Raw genomic sequence first — 17550 nt, 5'->3', positions numbered from 1 at the left:
TGCCAGCAACACAATGTATCTGCTAACTGATGCCCAGCAACTCCTAAGCAGCAGCTGTCCCCAGCCAATTCCCCACAGTGCAGTAGCCTTCAGCATGATGTTGTATGGTATAGAATAGCCCTTGGCCTAATTCAGACTTTCTGTCCTGGCCCACCCCTTGTCACTATAAAGGCAGTGGCTCTTCCATGGCCTGGCCCTGGACATTCTTCCATTACTCAGCAACAGCCAAAATGTCAGCATGCTATCAACACAGTTTGAGCTGAAACCGGGACACAAATTCACCTAGTATATCCTACAGAATGGGTCTTTTTTTCTATTTGACTTAATGGAGTAACTTATAGAAGCTGTACAAAGGAGACAGAGAATGGTCTTTAATTCTGCTAGTGAGCAAAAACATAAAACCTGAGTTTCAGGTATTTTTTGATTTGTACTGTTGTTGTGTGTGATGAGGACTTCTTGTATTCATGGTCTGACTTTCTTTCCCTTCAACCTTTATGTATCAGACTTGATCTTCTAGCTATAGTTTCTCTTTCCACAAGGCAAAAGGACTAACAGGGAATTAGCATCTCTTCATACTCCCTGCTCTTGACTTTGACTGCTGTGCTGTTCTCTAATTTCCTGATATATTGGATGGGTACATAACAAGTAGGTCTCCTTTCTAGTGCCTGCCAAACCTGAGGAACATCATTTTACCAGGAAAATGTGGGTCTAAATGCTCCAGATACAGGCATATTCAGAGCAAATAGATTTTCTGAGGATTTTGTCTGCCAAAATCTGGCAATGGAAGTACAGTCAAAGCCTTGTAGTTTTGTCAAGGCAGGTATCTATAGATTAGGATGACTCATTTTTCCAGTCTCGTAATTACTTTCCGAAGTATAGAAGGACTGGAGCACTCTGATTACATAACTGAAGACTTTTATCAAAAGAAAACATACCAGAGATGAAAGATGTGTTCCCTTCCTCCCTCTAGTTCCCTGGGTTACAAGATTTCCAAGCTGGAATTGATCACTCTGCAAAAATGTAATTTCAGCAAAGTTGTGATCTGGTGAGAATATGGTTTTAAGGTGGAGATTGAGACATGTTTAATTATGAATATTCCTTGTCTCTTTAATTACATTAGGGAGTGTGAGCATGCTGGAGACCGTCTTCTTTGGGGGAAAAAGGAATGCCCGGGTGGACAACTGTGTCACATTTGTTGTACACTGTACTGAAAATCTGAATTATGTCATTTTAAAATGAAAACTTTAAAATTACTCCCAAGCCTGATCCAGCTGAAGGTGATAGCTGGGATGTCACTCATTGTACTGTGACCTGGATCCATTTCTAAATTATTTTTTTCTTAGTTGTATAAATCCGAAAAAGAAGAAATATGATGAGTTTCCTTTGGGTATAAAACTAGTTGCCACAACTCCAATTTCTAGGTTGGTTTTCAATTCTTTTCTAAAAACAGAACTATAAAAATAAGCCTTTTTTTGTTTTGCTACTGTTAACCCTATTAATGGATTCTGTCACCTACTGGTAGGACTTTAATCCCATCTTCTACCCTTTCCCATAATTTTCCTGAAATCTATCATTTGCAGCATGTGGCAATGGACATTCTTAAACTGTGAAATATTTATCCTTAAGAAGCAGGTTTTGCTGGGGTTCATGCTTGAGTCCGTTTTTCTTATCTTTCTCAAAATGGCCAAATTTAACTGATTTGAAAGGGCCTCATTTTAAATTACATTCATTCAGTGAAAACAGAAATTAACACTTAGAGACATCTATATGCTAATGATTGTAGCTCAGGGAATACCCTTCTAACCTTTTCAAAAGGAGTTGGTAAAAAGCCATTTCACTTGAAAGGAACTTAGTAAAAATGGTAGATTAATTAAATACAATAAAATTTCCTTAAAATCATTATCCCGTTTATCACTTATCGTTATTTTTCCTTTTTACATATGGTACCTTAGCTCCAAATGAAATGTTCCAGGATGCTTTTATTAAGACTGTTTTATTTTGGTGACATCTATTACATGCTGAAAAACAGATGTTAATAACCTCACGAGTTTTAGGGATAGCACACAAACAGGGATGAAAAAGCAGCTTCATTTGTCACCATCCATAAGCCACTAAGAGCATGAATTTTGGCAAACAGGTCAGAAATGTAATAGGGAGATTTCCTATATCCCTCTCATATGCTAAGCATCATTAATGAACAGGAAGACCTCAGGCTTTCAGACCCTGTAAGTGTTGTGCATCTGTATTTATCAGAAAGTTACTGTAAATGCAAAATATCGCTTTTGCTGTGTGTAGGCTAATGTATTATAGGCATTTTTTTTCAACTCTGTAAGAAGTCAGAATTACTGAAAGGAGAAATGAGTTCTGCACGCGGCTAAGTTACTCGTTGTTATAATTTTGTAATTTTGTTTGTGTTGCGATTCCACATCAGAACATCACGTGGGATAATGGCAGTCAAGGAGACAAGTTTTTTCTTTTTTTCCTTTTCTGTGGACTGCCTTAATTGGGCATGGGGGGAGGGGGCAGCACCGGAGGGAAGGTCGGGAAGGGGACGGGGTTTCGCCCGGTTCCCTGCGAGGAGACAACGTGGTTGGAACTTCCCGCCTCCCACAGCCCGCCGGTGAGATTTGTACTTGGTTTTCTCCTTGTTGAAACTCTCTCTCGTTGTTGTTTAGTTTCATTGGGTTCATTAAACTGCCCTTTGTTCTCAGATCTTTTTTTTTTTTTTTTTTTTTTTTTTAAATCCTCCTAGACCCATTCGCAATCTCCCTTCCCTTCCCCTCTCTCGGAGCTCACGTGGCCGGGCCGGGCCGCACCGCACCGTGTTGTTAGAGAGGGAAGGTAATTTGTTCCTTTTCTCCCCGGATTATTTGTTCCCGCTGTCACGAACTGAGCTCTAAAGAGAACTCCGTGACACTCATCCACACTGGTATTACACTTGGTAGCACCTGTGTTACTGCATTATACCTAATATTTCTTAGGGAAGGTCACTGCTGTGTATAAAGGACTTGCAGGTCCTTATAGGGTACACTCTCGTTTGGAGGTGAGGAGGAAAAAAAAAAAATAAAAGGAAGAGCCTCTGGAAGCAGTTGCACTGTTGTTTTTATACTGACTACTATTTATTTTGTGATTGTTCTAAGAGGAACATTTTCTGAGAAAAAGGCCTAAAAAGCTAATGCTTGAAGCCTCTTTGAAGCCACCCATCTGATTAGTCTTGTAGATCCTGATATGAAGTCAAACTAGGGTCAAATAAAGTATTAAGCCCTGGAGTAAGATGTGTCTGCCCTAGGCTAGAAGCAATTTGCAACTCATACTTGGTTTAAATTTAATAGCAGTAAAAAATCCTATTGAAACAAAATGTGGCAATTATTGCTCTCAAAATTCCTTTGCAAGAGAGACTGGAGGAAGGTCACAGATCTCTACTTGGTTTGCAGATGAAAATCTGTAGAAGGGATGTGAAGATCCAGAGGTTCATGAGCTTTGGTAATACTCAAGCAGGTGTGTTTGTAGCAACTTGCTTTCTGTGGAACAAAAGAGGCCCAGGAAGTCTCCAGGTTGGTTGAACCGTGTATGCACGCAGTAGGCAGGCAGGTGTAAAAGACTGCTCAGCAGTACCTTAGGATAAAAACAAATATGCTGAGTGTCCAGATGAGCGAAGGTAAGGGGTGATGGTTCCTGAGCAGTGAGGGACAGTTGTGAGTGGGGGATGAGATTTTTCTGCAGGATTTGAGGGAGGAACTTAAAAGAGTGGGTGACAGCTACCTCCTATGCAGCAAAGGCAGATGGGCTGGAAATCTCTTGACAAAGAACTACTAACAGGTAATGTATGATTAAAAAGGAATAACGTGCCTTGAAGACAAACCAGGAGAGTATGTGGAGTGTGAGAAAGTGGCTTTTGCAGGCTTTATTAGCAGCACAGCTGCACCCTAGGCTTTTTAGCGTTATCAGAAAAGTAATGATATACATCACTGTGGTTTTTGTCCCCCTGGACCACAGAAAGACAGTTTTTAAGTAGTTGAATCCTAATACCACAAAAAGCTAATGTGGCCTTGGATCAGAGCAGTTATGAACAACAGGTTATTTGTTTTTCACTGTTCTAAGCAGGAGCTGTTCCCTCCGCTCTGTGACTTCAGATTTTCCCTGGCTTTTAATCAGAATAGTGGCTCTATTAAAATCCTTTGTAAAGGAGAAAACATCCCTTTTAAGCTGCAGCTTTCAGCAAGCATATGTGGAAAGATGCTTATATTGCTCAAATATGTCTATCTTCTTTACCTCAAAAGACAACTTTTAAAATTGCAGTTTTTTACTTAATCAGTTTTGCAAGCTGCATTTTTATTTTCCTGGCAGAAAAGCATTGCTATTCTGTATTGATTTGACTCCAGGCACAACATGACAATTCAACTTATTTTTTTCAGTTGATGTCCTTCATTTGGCCAGGTGGCACTCTGGGTTCTAGGTTGGTCTAGCTAAATAAAAGCATGGCTGCTTCAGCTGCTACACAGGGCACTCCAGAACTGTTAGAGCTGGAGAGGCAAAGCTTTGTCCTTGTTCTCTCACACAGTGTATTGAGCACAGCAGGGAACTGTAACATACTCTGCTGCTGGTCTGCAGTTTGAGACTGGCTCCAGGCTTTCAGCACTCTTCTTGTAAAAGGTGGGACTGAGAAACCAAACTTTTTTTAACCTAAGCTATCTTTTGTGTTATAAAGTAACGGCAAAAGACCTGTTGAGTGAGCTATCCTTGTGCTCAGAGGTGAGCACACTTTTGTAGCCTGATTTAATAGTGATGGTTAGTGTAATTTTCAGTGTTCTATGTATATTTGTGATTTTTCATGTTCCTTAATTAACAGGCTTTGAGTGCTAAGATATACATAACGGCTTGGGTGCTGTGATCATGAAAATATATGGAATGGGAAAAAAAAAAAAAAGGAATTGCATAAGGAACAGAAAAAGAATTGGTTTGTCTGCTATGTTCTCGGTTAATATAAAAGTAGCTTACCTACTTTAGTGATTGGCAACTCTGCCCACCGCTTGGGGGGTTGGAACTAGATGAGCTTTAAGTTCCTCTCTAACCTAAGCCGTTCTATGATTCCGCGCACTCTTTCCTGTGACTCTGAATGAGGACTGCCATGTTCTTATTCTGTTGTCCTGAGAACATTTTGTGGCCGCCAAAGTAGTGAGCCTGTGGTGTGTGAATGCTGTGCCCCAGAAAACTGCATTCATCTGGTGTGCAAATGGAAATTGTGACAAGGTTCAAAAAGCATTGCAAAGAGGGGAAAAACATTTTCAGAAGAGAGAGCAAATAAGAACTGTTAATTCAATTGTACATACCATAACATGATATCTGGAACCTACACTATGCTTGTGAGACCTGTACATCCATCATCTTAATTTCCATAGGTGCAAATATAATACTCTGGGAATGCTATTGAACTCGAACTTGATCCTCAGTTGACACATCCTTGAAGTTTTTTTGCTTGTGTCATCTGGGCCGTAAGATTTAGTTAATACTGTGAAGTTGGTGGAATTACTTTCTCCAAGCCTCTGATAGAACCCACAAAATAGGCCATTTAGAGGCCCTTTACCATAGTTTCACAGAATTCAGGTATCTTATTTTTCTAGCTCATGAACAACTTAATTAAAGAGAGACTGTCAGTCCACTGCTTAGAACCACTGACTATGCTCCACCACTGGTGAAGAAGAACAAAAACAGAGGGAGGGGTGTATTTAGAGTAGAGTATATGTACAGTTTTTGATCCAAGACCATAGAGACTCCTTTTGGCAGCTCAGCATTCATTTGGACAGATTCTTGATGTCATGGGAGGCCTCCTTGGTGAGATTAAGTCCAGCTACTTGTTCAGCAAGAGCAAGAAGACAGGGAGCCAGCAGATGCAAGAAGCTTTCAGAGCAAACTTTTTGGTTTGGAAGTTTGAATTGTCCTCTGCCCCATGACATATGCGTGCTGTGGGACCTGCGTTCAGCTTCAAGTGGCTGGGGGTGGTGGTGGGGCAGCTGCCAGCAGCTCCGTCTACCCAAGGAGACTCCCTGTGTCTGCTGGTAAATCTGCCTACTTCTACCTCACAGCCATCAGCGTGCCAGACTGGGTCGCTTTCTCAGAGGTGTCAAACATTGCTTCTATTCAGCCTCTGTTTTCTAAAACAAAACCACATATAAATTCCTCTGGCGCTGTCACGAAATAGGATTTGCAGGAATTTAGCAAGCTAAAGAAAACTCTGCAAGTCAGGCAGCCATAGATTCAGAGAGATGGAAGAACATGACTACAGGAATTTCACAAATCCTGTTTGCTGAAAGCATCAGTAAACCAATTGTTAGGTTTGCAGTGGCATAAAAATACTTAGCTGAGATAGTTATCAGACTTTGAAGGTTGTACTCCCTGCAGCAAGATCAAAACTGACTGAAGCTGATACGGTTTATGTTAATGAAGATATTTTAAAGTGGATAGCTATATTATAGTTAGCAATTGTCATGGTTACAAGAACAGAATGAAAATCCTAACGGAAACTGTCTTGGTGAAGATAACAGTATAAAATCTCAGTCACCTAATAGTTTAAATATTTTTATGCTTTAGTGTTATAATAAAGAAGTCTTATTTTCCGTTGGTGGTACTCTGCATTACTGTACTTGCACAGATTGTAGTATAGGCTTCTAAAGTTAGAGAATATATAGACTGCAGAATAATGTGGATAAAAATGTTCTGTGGTAGATTATTCTAACTATCAGCTGAAGTTATTAGCTCTTAACAAATGTATATATTTAGTTGGAAGTTTATTTTCCAGGCTTATTCACAAGGTATTAGTAAGTCAAGTTGGCATCTTATCTGGCTGTGTTGCTGGCACTGTCTGGAAAAACTCTTTAAGGCACTCTGAGGTTCTCCTTCAGCTGATATTCAAACTGGTACTGCAGTTGTAAAAGTGTAAATCTGATAGGCCTTAGAAGATACGTAAGCTAATGGAAAACATACTCATCTCTTAAATTCTCCTCTTTCAAATGTAGAATCCAAGGACTTGTGCATCATTCTGTAACTATTAATCATTATCTGATAGATTCTTTCATTACCTGAGTTAATGTAGATATGAATGAGAAATTACGATGGTAATCTTTAATAGTACATAATAGTAAAGTTTCATTAGCGTCAGATTTCATCTATATCCAGAAAAAGCAAAAAAGAAGCTGTACAGGGTTTTGTGTTTTCTCTTTACTTTTGTATTCTATCAGTCCTGAGATTCTAATTAGAACTGAAAGTAAATTCCCTCATTATATACATTTCTGTGAAGCGATGTTACATATAATTTTTCATTGTGAATGCTTCTGTGTTGTTCTAAGAATGGGTGGCTTTAAAACATGTAAACAGCTATTTGTAGTCAATGCAGCTAGGCTCCTGGCACTGCTTCTAAGCTAGTCTAAGAATCTGGTTGCTGTTTTCAGTTGCATCTTGATTAAAGAATCTCCATATTTAATTATACATAATTTCAGCTGTTTTGCTGGAAAGGAAATCAGTTCTCTTCACTCTTTCACTGTATATAGATCTATAAAATCCAAAAATCCCTAAAGCAGTTAATTTAGAATACTAATGGAATGGTATCATTTAGGGCAGGGTGATGTGTCTTAGACCCAGGACTGAGCAGATACCAAAACAAGGAGTAGAAAAGAAGTTTCCTAGATGCATAAGCAATATGCTTACATAATAACTTAAGTGCAGGAAGATAAAATTAATGTTAACAGGCTTCTGAAAAAGATAGGTTGCATGATTAGTTCATTTCTTTTGCTGACAGAGAGATGTTTGTCTTTGCACTAGGTTTTAAGTATTCTGTTGCTAATAATAAGAGCACAGAAGTGCCATGTAAGGACTGGGAGAAATGCTCTCAGGAGGGAAAAAGGACATGAGGCCAGCTTTGAAGATTTGGGTCTTCAGTGCTGTAACTAGGCATAGAGCCAAACACTCAAATAATATCTGGAGTATCACATGAAAGAGTGACAGTAGGTTTGTAATAAACATTACTTAATGACATATTGAATTAGAGCAATTCTTGTTTTTAATAAGTATTATATGGAGATGCTTCCTTTGAAGTTGAAGAGATTTTGTTTTGATACAGGAAAATCTGATGAGTTACTTAGGGAAAGCACAAGGATTTGTTTTTGCATGTGGTGTCTATCCCTGTGTGATGGTATGGATATCTGCACTTCTTTTGTGTGATTGTGTGTCATGGATATCTGGGTCTTCAGGCTCTCTCACCAAGACATTTCTGTTTATTTGATCCTTCTTGATGGTTCAGACTCTAGTAATGCCCTCATAGCACAATTCTTGTGGCATTTTAGTGGGAATGTGGTATAGTGCCTCTTTGAGAACTGATGCTGAATCAGCAGTAATGCTCATGAAGACTGCTTGTTAGGTAAGCCACTCCAGGATATGATAATGAAAGCAAACACATTTAACACAGTAAATTAAAATTTTATTTAATTTACACTTAATATACTTAGTGTTCTGGTTATATGGAATAAAGCCAGTATTTGATATGTACTGGAGAATATTCTGCTGAGGACCTGGGAATCCCCTACATGGCATGTAGTGCAGTATCACTAATATTACATCTGAGGGAGTTACAGGGAAATGACGTATCAGTGCCTTTATGCCTGCAGTTTGTTATTCTCAAACTACAGCTGCTTTGTGCTGAAATGATGCTACCTGTGCTAATACATAAAGTAGGATTTCTAGGCTTTGGAATGTGATGAAAACTGCCCTGAGCAAGAAGTCAGTAGGAGGATGCATCGTAAATACTTTACTGCAGATATAACCTACAGAGGCTTGATGCTGATATGAGTGGTTAGAGAGATCATACAGTGTAATTGTACTAAGAGAGTATTTTCTACTCTAATTACAATGGGAAAATTGCTTTTGAAAGTCATTTGCAATATCTTGTGGAAACTTCTCTGTGCTTTTCAGGATAAGCAGTGTGGGTGTTAATTTTCTCATCTTGGTGGAAACTGAAGAAAATGTACCAATGGATTCATGCAAATAACGTCTCTGGCAAAGAAAATGCAATTAAATATATAGAATGAAGATACTCAAGCTGATTGAAACGTTACAATTGTGTAACAGTATTGAACTTCTCATGGCTTTGAGTTACTTTCTTACTGAAAAGAAAAAAAAAAAAAAAACCCAAAACCTTTATTATGTACTTTTTCCAGTTTTTCTCACAATCTGTGTATGTAGAAGCCAGGAGCTAAGTGTCAGTAGCATCAACAGAAGGGCCAAAAAACTAGATTTCTTCTACAATCTTCAGATTGTAATAGGGAGTTTATCTTAAACTTGGTGCTCCTACCCTACCTTCCAGGATGACTGAAGTTATCAGGCCTGCCTTCTTCCTTTCAGTCAGCTGTAAGGATTTTTAAGGAGGGAAGATGGTAGTGTTCAGATTCATCCCAAATGAATCTCTGTATCACTGCAGGGAGAACTGCATTCCAAAAGCTGAAAATAGCTCTGAATCCATGAAAATAAAGTTTCCTATGTGTGGCATAGTATACATTTGTAACAAAACAACAACAACAAAAAAAGGCGTGTATTTTTCTTGTCCTGAACTGAATTCATTGAAAGATACTCTATATGTTCTGCCTGTGATAGCTTGAACCGAGAACTTTAATTAGTTTGTAGGGCTTTTTTATTATTATTTTATCTTTGTTCATTATTTTTTGCTCAGTCTCTGTGGATGTTCTGTATTTTCATCATCAAATAACTTGCTGGCTATTTTTGTCAAACAAGAACCCTGAAACCATCACACTGGAGTGCTGAGACTATCTGCCCGTTCTGTCAACAGGATGAAAGTGAATCTCAAGCTTTTTTAATTACAAGGATAACATGTTCGCTCATCTAATAATGAAGATGGTTAGCAATTTTAAATTTTAATAATCAATTACTGAAAGTAATTCTCCATTAAACCACAAGAGAGCCATTAAATCTCAAAAGATGGAACATGCTGTATGTAACAGTAGCAAAATTTCTATTTTTAAATATCATTAGGGAATATCTGATTTTCATTTCACTGCTTTTCTTTTACCTTTTTCCTCATGCAGACCATCTCATTTTCAGCAGGAAGACAGCACGTGATCTTATAAATAATAAAAGAAAACCCTTGCAAGACTTGATCCAGTGTGTAAAATATGTGCTAAGAATCTAATTTGTTTCAATCCAGCTTATTTTGACTGAATAATAAGGAAAGTGACTAATTAATATCTTACTGCTCTGAGGGCTGGGTGGCACGATGGGTTTGATACACTCTCCTTTCACCTCAGGAGACCTAAGTTCAGATTTTATTGATAGCACAGGTGCTAAACTGAGTTTGGTGGTTTCTCTCTTGTTGCTGGTATAAATGCCATTGGAAACCACCAGAAAATTCAGTGCAGTTGGCAGCTTCAATTATAAAGCATGCTGAGAATTGGAAAGCAGGGATGCTACGGTTCTGAGAAAGGTTGGTGTGCAGATGCTGCTCATTGACAAGCAAGTTGGCATGTGTAAATTGATGGTTGTTTCCAGCAGAAATAAAATAAACCCCAAGTATTTGAGGGGAAAGGAAGAAAAATATTAGGATCACCTTGGGTACAAAATAGCTTCCCCCCTCCCACCCCGGGGTATTTAAAAGTTCAGTGTTCTGCATGAAAATCTGAAGTCTGATTTACAGATTGAGAGAGGGAGCTGTCTTAACTCTGGGGCCTTTGGGGAATTAGACTTAAGGCACTGGATATATCTTGTTCTAGCCTTGCATTTTCTTGACCTGTAAACAATGGCAGAAGACTGCCTGGTACTCTACAATTTCTTTTTTCAGAACTTCATGTTAGAGATATAAATTGACTCTTGGTAAAGCTTCCTCAAATGTGAAGACTTAAGCAAGGCAATAACAGTATGTTTTTCAGGTTTTGGTAAGGAATAAGATATTCTCAAATTCTATCAAGGTGTGTAAGAAAACAGAAGACAATTCTGTCAGAAATAGAAGAAAAAAGAAACACCAAAAAACTTTAAAAAGTTAAATACAGGTTGAGAACAATTGCTCTCAGCTTAACTTGATTATGTTAATTAATTAGGCAATTTGAAAGAAAAGGTGATTGGGCCTGTGGAGCAAAGGGGACGTATTAACAAGGAGGAGGTGACAAGCTCACTAACCTTTGTGGCAGAGAGGAAATCACAGATAATTATCATTTGTGGAATATTAAGGCAACATTTGGGGGTAGAAGTTTGAGTAAACCCATCCATTCCACAAAACCATTGTTACATTGTCTCTACAGATGTCGATGTGTAGCTATGAATGGTAGTTCATGTGTTGTCCCTAATTTCTCAGCTCCCCCTTACTGTCAGGGTTGAGAAGTCAGATGAAAAATATTTTGAAAAGTGCTCTGTAGTAATAATTTTTCCTTTTCGTCAGTTCCATGTTCACATTTTAGTTCACAGCAGCTGTTGGGAACTAGATAGCTGCAACCACAAATAGTTTCATATGCGGCACAAAATAGTTAGTGTTCTAGTCATAGCCAAGAATTGCCAGCTTCTGTCTTAACTGATGATTAGTCTGCTTCCATTTTAGAAAGGATGTAGAGTGTTTGCTAGGGCATTTACTTTCAGTGATGGTTTTTGCTTTAGGCTTAAATGGTCCAAAGGCTAAAACAGAACATGCAATCATGAATAAGTTTTCTTTTGAGGTAAGCTTACATGTCACAGTGGCAGGAACCCAAGAAATATCTATCTAGTATGCAGATGAGCAGAAATACCATGTATTTTAGTGCAGTTGTACATCAGTAGGTGTTGCCCAACCCTTGACAGTGCAGTCTCAGTGTGTCCTTTCATATTGGTTATATAAGCTGTGTTCTGACTGCCTTCAGAGGGAATGATTAGATGATTGTTTGTCGATAGCTTGGCCAAAACAGACAATCAGCTGCTCTGGACTGCACATGAAATATGTTATAGAGGGTTTTCTCTCAGGCCACAGGCAAGCAGCAAGCACTGAATATTCAGTTTAATTATAGCTAAATGTATTAGAGATGAAATGCATGGAAAAAACTGTTGCATCTACAACTTTTCTAACAACTTGTACCTATCAGCAAAACAGAGATGCTTTTTTTTTTTTTTTTTTTTTTTTTTTTTTTTTTTTTTTAAATTTAATTTTGGTGTGATGAGAAAGTTTTCTGGTAAAAAAAGGTAGAAACTTTTCTATTCAGCTTTTCTTACCATGGTTGGAGAGACTGGGATTATATTTTGTAAAATAAACCCGACAGTTGTAGGTTAAGCATTTGATTGGATTTCTTCAGAAAGTGAAAGCTCCATCTTAAAGAACCTATAAATTATCTAACTGGTGCTGGAGTCTGGGGGGTAGCAAGCACTTTAGTGCATGACAGCTGCCTCTTTACTCACCTCACTTGGTGTGAACGAGAGACCATGACTTGTGGAGTGTCCTGGAAATTATGATGGTTGTCTTCTTTTAGGTAAAACACAAGTAGCTGAAAGTAGTTCAAGGTAACTTACAGCAGAAATTTGAATTTTATCATGCAATAGTGTGGTGGAAATGCTAAGTCAAGGCTTGAAATAGTGACTGAGCACCTGGTGGGAGAGCAGGGCCAACCTGGGGGAGCTTAGGTAGATGCACTGCACTTGAATGACTGGAAGAAGTGGAGCCAGGATTCCCAGACTTTATTCAAGGGTTGGCAGTGGGGGTAAGGGGATCTTGCTGGAGATCCCTGCGTACCTGAGGCCTTGTGAAAGCAAGCAGTTTCTTTCCTTTATTTCTATGGCCGATGTATTTGAGCAAATTCTTAAGCACTGAAGCCTGGGACCATGCTTATCTTCTGTCATTGCTGTGCTTTCTATCATGTTACGGGTAGATGTGAAGTGTTTTCATCATGATAGAAGCTACTAGGACTTTGACTATTGCTCTAGTCTCCTTTCTACCTTTCTCTCTCTCTCTTTTTTTTTTTTTTAAATTTTATTTATTTATTTATTTATTTATTTATTTATTTGTGTTGGCCATAAAAGGAATAAGAGAAATCTAACACTGTTTGGTATGCATCTTCCACTCCTTGGTTGCATAACAGCCATCAAATGTAATCACAAATCATCAAATGTCATTTTTGCTTTGCTGTTGAATTTATCAACGATGAAATAGAAATTGTTGTACTTCAGTGCTTCTCACCACTGAATTTCCTTCTACCACCCCTGCTAATATTTAGTATACAAGTATTTTGGTTAGGCGTTTTCTAAGGAAAGAATAAAGTGTAAGGGAGTTGCTCCATTTGTTTCTGTTCTGCATTTATATTCAGGCCTACATAAACAAAAGGAAGCTTAATTTATATATTGGATCTTAGCCTGTGAAACTAATATTAAATGCTGATACAATTGTACAAGAGTGTATCTATGTAGCTCTCTTGAGCAGAGAGGTGGGGAAAGTCCACATAGTGTTCTGTGACATACCAAGGGGAGTGCAGTTCATCTGAAGAACTTGATAAATGTTTCAGAACTTCTCTAACCTGGTTGGTCTAGTTTGTTTTGCCGCTTTGCTAATGAATTCCCTGTACGCTGTAGCCTTATAAATAAAACCAGCTACACCATGAACTGAAAGTAGCTCTTTCCTTATAACCACAGACTATGCTGACAATTGAAATTAATACACCAGGAATAATCTCAGAGTTTGTACCTCATACATAGAATCATTGGAATGTTTAAAGACTATGTCTATTTCACCATATTGATAAATAAATAATACAGTTTAAACAGAAGAGGAACACTAGAAACACCATAACTTTCTTGAATTCTGCAGTGTTGGTGCTATGATTATTGGGCATACCTGCCAGTTTTCAACAGTCATGGGAAGATAAAACTTCTCATTTCTGTGACTGCAGTGTTGTTACAGTAAAACTTGCAAAACACACCACCACAGTCTCTGGAAATGCAACTTTAACTTAGTACTCTGTTCAATAATTAAATACAAAATGCAAGTGGTTTCCTTCTTGACTTTTAAATCATACTTTTGCCTCATACAAAATGACACGCAACTGCAGAGTGCTAATAAAGGTAGTCATGACTAGGTAAGGTAATTTCCTCCTGCATTAGTCTTGAATAATTTGAGTCATCAGAGTTCTGTTTTGCTGGTTCTGGCTTAAATGGCTGAGTTTAACATATTAAAACTTGCTCTGGGGAGATCAGTTTCAAACAAAACCTCCCTTTGCTTTTGTTTCTGTATGAAGAAAAAACAATCTTCATTGTTCAGCAACTTGGTACACTTTAAAGAGCAGTCTGTGTACTTGATATCTGTTCTTTTGCTAAAAGAAGTTTAATTTTAACAAGTGCTCTGGACAGCATTTCTTTATGCTCTGAGACTTGCTGAGTGGAGAATGGATGAGTAGATGTCAGGGAGCAGGTAGCAAGTAACCACAGCCCCAATCCTATTGTGCAACAGATCACTCATAAGGATTTTTTTTTCTTCTTAGTGATGGTGTCTAGATCAGATACTTAAGATATCAAACATCCTTTTAATCTGCTTTGCAAATTTAGCATTATTGTTCTCTTCTGAGATCCCTACTGCAGGAGAACACTTGTATGGGTAAGGCCCCGGTTATATTTCCTGAATTGAAGGGAAGCTGTTGAACGGCACTTCTCCATTCTCCATGACACCAAGCAATTCTTGATCACTTCTGAAATCCTAATATGAGTAAATACATATCCTGATCAGAACAGAGCGAGACAACCCTGGTGCATGACTGTAGGTGTCTTATAGCTTGGCATTTAGAGGTCTAACTAATGGAAAGCACAAGTAAAGAATTAATTACTGTAACAGCAATTACTCTTTCATTTCTCAATCTTTGAATTGGATTATCTGATGTCAGGAAGTAATGCTTGAAGCAAGCAGCTAAACATAATTAGATTTTACTATTGTTGCTAAGTAGTAGGCACATAATTTCATATTTATGTTTAACTTTCAGTGATTTTTTTAGCTGACATTGATGCAGAAGTACTCAGTATTTTGAGGATAACCTAAAATTGCTCTTACTGAGATTTGTTACTCTTTGTTTTTGCCCAAGCACACAGGGTGCTGCCTGCGTGGCAGGTATCTCTGTGACAACAGCTATTTATTATGACAAGGTAGGGGGTAAAAACTTACACAGATCTAGTTACTTGGAGAAACTTTGTATCCTTTCCCTCCCTTCCCTCATTCCCTCTTCATGTTTGTATTATGGATTAGTCTGCTCCAGTGTTTCCAGGTGTTGCACTTGCTTATGCTCTACACAGGCAGAATGTAGCATCTGTAGAAGTAGTGTTATTGTGTTTGGTTTTTGCATTCTGGCTTCAGAAATTACTTACTCCTTTAGTACTGTATAGTGTGTATGTATATATATGATGTATAAGGCATACATGCTTGTATTTCTTCTATTTCAGGCCTTTTGAATTTTTCAAACTGCAAGACCAACACATTTTTAACATTGAAAAGAGTCTTAGTTTATTAAAATAATACCTTTTACCCAGAAAATCCAAAAATTGCAGCTTGTTCAACTAAACAAGTTCGGCATTCTTTTTTGCGTAATCACACATAAGATGATTCCTCTGGTTAAAATAAATCAACTTCAAAACAAATATTGCTGCAGAGCCAATTTCTTTCAACAAATCAACAGATTTGACTTGGAGAGTGAAACATCCCTGCTAAATGACTAAGCTCCACTTTTCATAGTTTACCACACAAGTTCTGGTTTCACTTAAGCTGAACCAGTGACAAGGTGACCGTGTGCAGTTGTGATGTCTTTCTTAGGGTGAGAAATTCAATGTAGTAGATTTGTGTGCAGAAAGGTACTCTATGCCCTTTCTCAATGTTAATATAAAGATGGGCATGTGCAGAGAAAACTGTCCCTAAGGAAAAGCTCTTTATGAAGACATGATTTGCTTTATTGTACTTACTCGGTATGCAGAGGAAGAATTTTGTTTCTCTCCTTCATCTATCAGCTAGAATACAAGAAAACTGGAATGTGGTGTGGTGGTGATGGTTTAAATACTGCTGTCACTAGCTTTCCCCAACCTTACAAGATGAGCATACAAGGAAAGTGTACTGCACATGCTATAGAATTTTACTGATAATAAAACAGAACTTTGCTTGTTGCATAACATAACCATAACAGAATTAACGTGAAATTAGTCATTTGCAGAAGATTCAAGGAAATGTTTAAAATACTTCCAAATATTCTGTAAAGCTTACAGTTCATTTTGTGTTAGGACCTGGACATATGCATGCTCCTAGGTGTCACTGTACAGCAGTGGTGTCACTGTTATGCAATTGTGAATCAATACCTGATATTTAGGTGCCTCGTTTACAAGATGAAACCTTTACTTAGTCTTCTCTGATTGACAGAGATATACTGATAACAGCAGCGATCATATTTACTGGTCTGTCTTATGCAAATACACTGATTAGGCAACCATACAAAATAGGCAATAGGAAATCATGATTATGATCAATATATGAAACACTGCATTAATTTTTTCAGAGCCTCAACCTCCATGTGATATTTATAATCCTAAGTTATCTCTTTGTATTTGATCCTGAGGGTTGTTTCTTTACAAAAATGAACAACAACAGCAAACAAAAACCCCCTAAAATAACACCAAAAGAGAGTATTGTTTTCCTGGAAGGAATTTTTGTTGACTGGTATGGAGGGTTCAGCAGAAAGAGCATCAGTCAGATTGGTGAAGACCCAAATTTGTATCAGGTTCAGATCTGTACTGCCTTCCCAGAGAGAGGTCTTGCTATCCTGTGGTGTATCTGTGTTGCTCTCCTGTTCTTCCCTTGTTGGAGAAAAGATGTGTTGGCCTGGAGGCAACAAGCCAGGGCTCTTGACAGGGCCCCTCATCTAGGAATGGAAAATCCCTGCTGTGCTGTCTGTTTAGGTGTCTTCTCAATTAACTCTTTTATACAAACTGCGTGGAATCTAGTTCATAGAAACAGCATCCCAAAGGGACACATGAATACAGAGTTGGTGAGTGATCAAGAATAAGGTGTTTCTAGGCTTATTTAGAACCTGAACAGGTGAGCAAGTCTCCTTAGACTAGAGGTCGTTATGGAAAAATATCTGAACTAGAGACAAAAATACAGAAAGTATATTAGCATTATGCCTTGTCTGTGCTATTCATTGCTTCTCAAGAAAGCAAATATAATCTGTTTCTGGTATCTGAGATGCCTTGGGGACCTTACAGACTACTGGTTTAGTTGTAGGCTGTGTCAAAAAGTAAAAACTTCATGCTGTTTTAGGCAGTCTAAAGTATTCAGTGTATCCTTACATACTTTTGTGGTCAGAAGAGTTATTTGGGGAAGCCTGCCCCTTTCTGAGTGGCAGTTGAAGTCCTGACAAAATGCTCAGGATTGCTATAGAAATGTATGATACATATGAATCCCATTCCTGTGCACAGTTTTGGACACCTATGTTATTAGGTAAACATTTAGATGATATGCCTAATTCCACAGTAGCTTATGGAGCTTTTTATTTTTTCTTTTCTACATGATTTGATATTAGTGAA

The sequence above is a fragment of the Excalfactoria chinensis genome, chromosome 7, assembly GCF_039878825.1.
Source record: "Excalfactoria chinensis isolate bCotChi1 chromosome 7, bCotChi1.hap2, whole genome shotgun sequence".
NCBI classification, from domain to species: Eukaryota; Metazoa; Chordata; class Aves; order Galliformes; family Phasianidae; genus Excalfactoria; species Excalfactoria chinensis.
Note: the sequence above shows the minus strand (reverse complement) of the source record.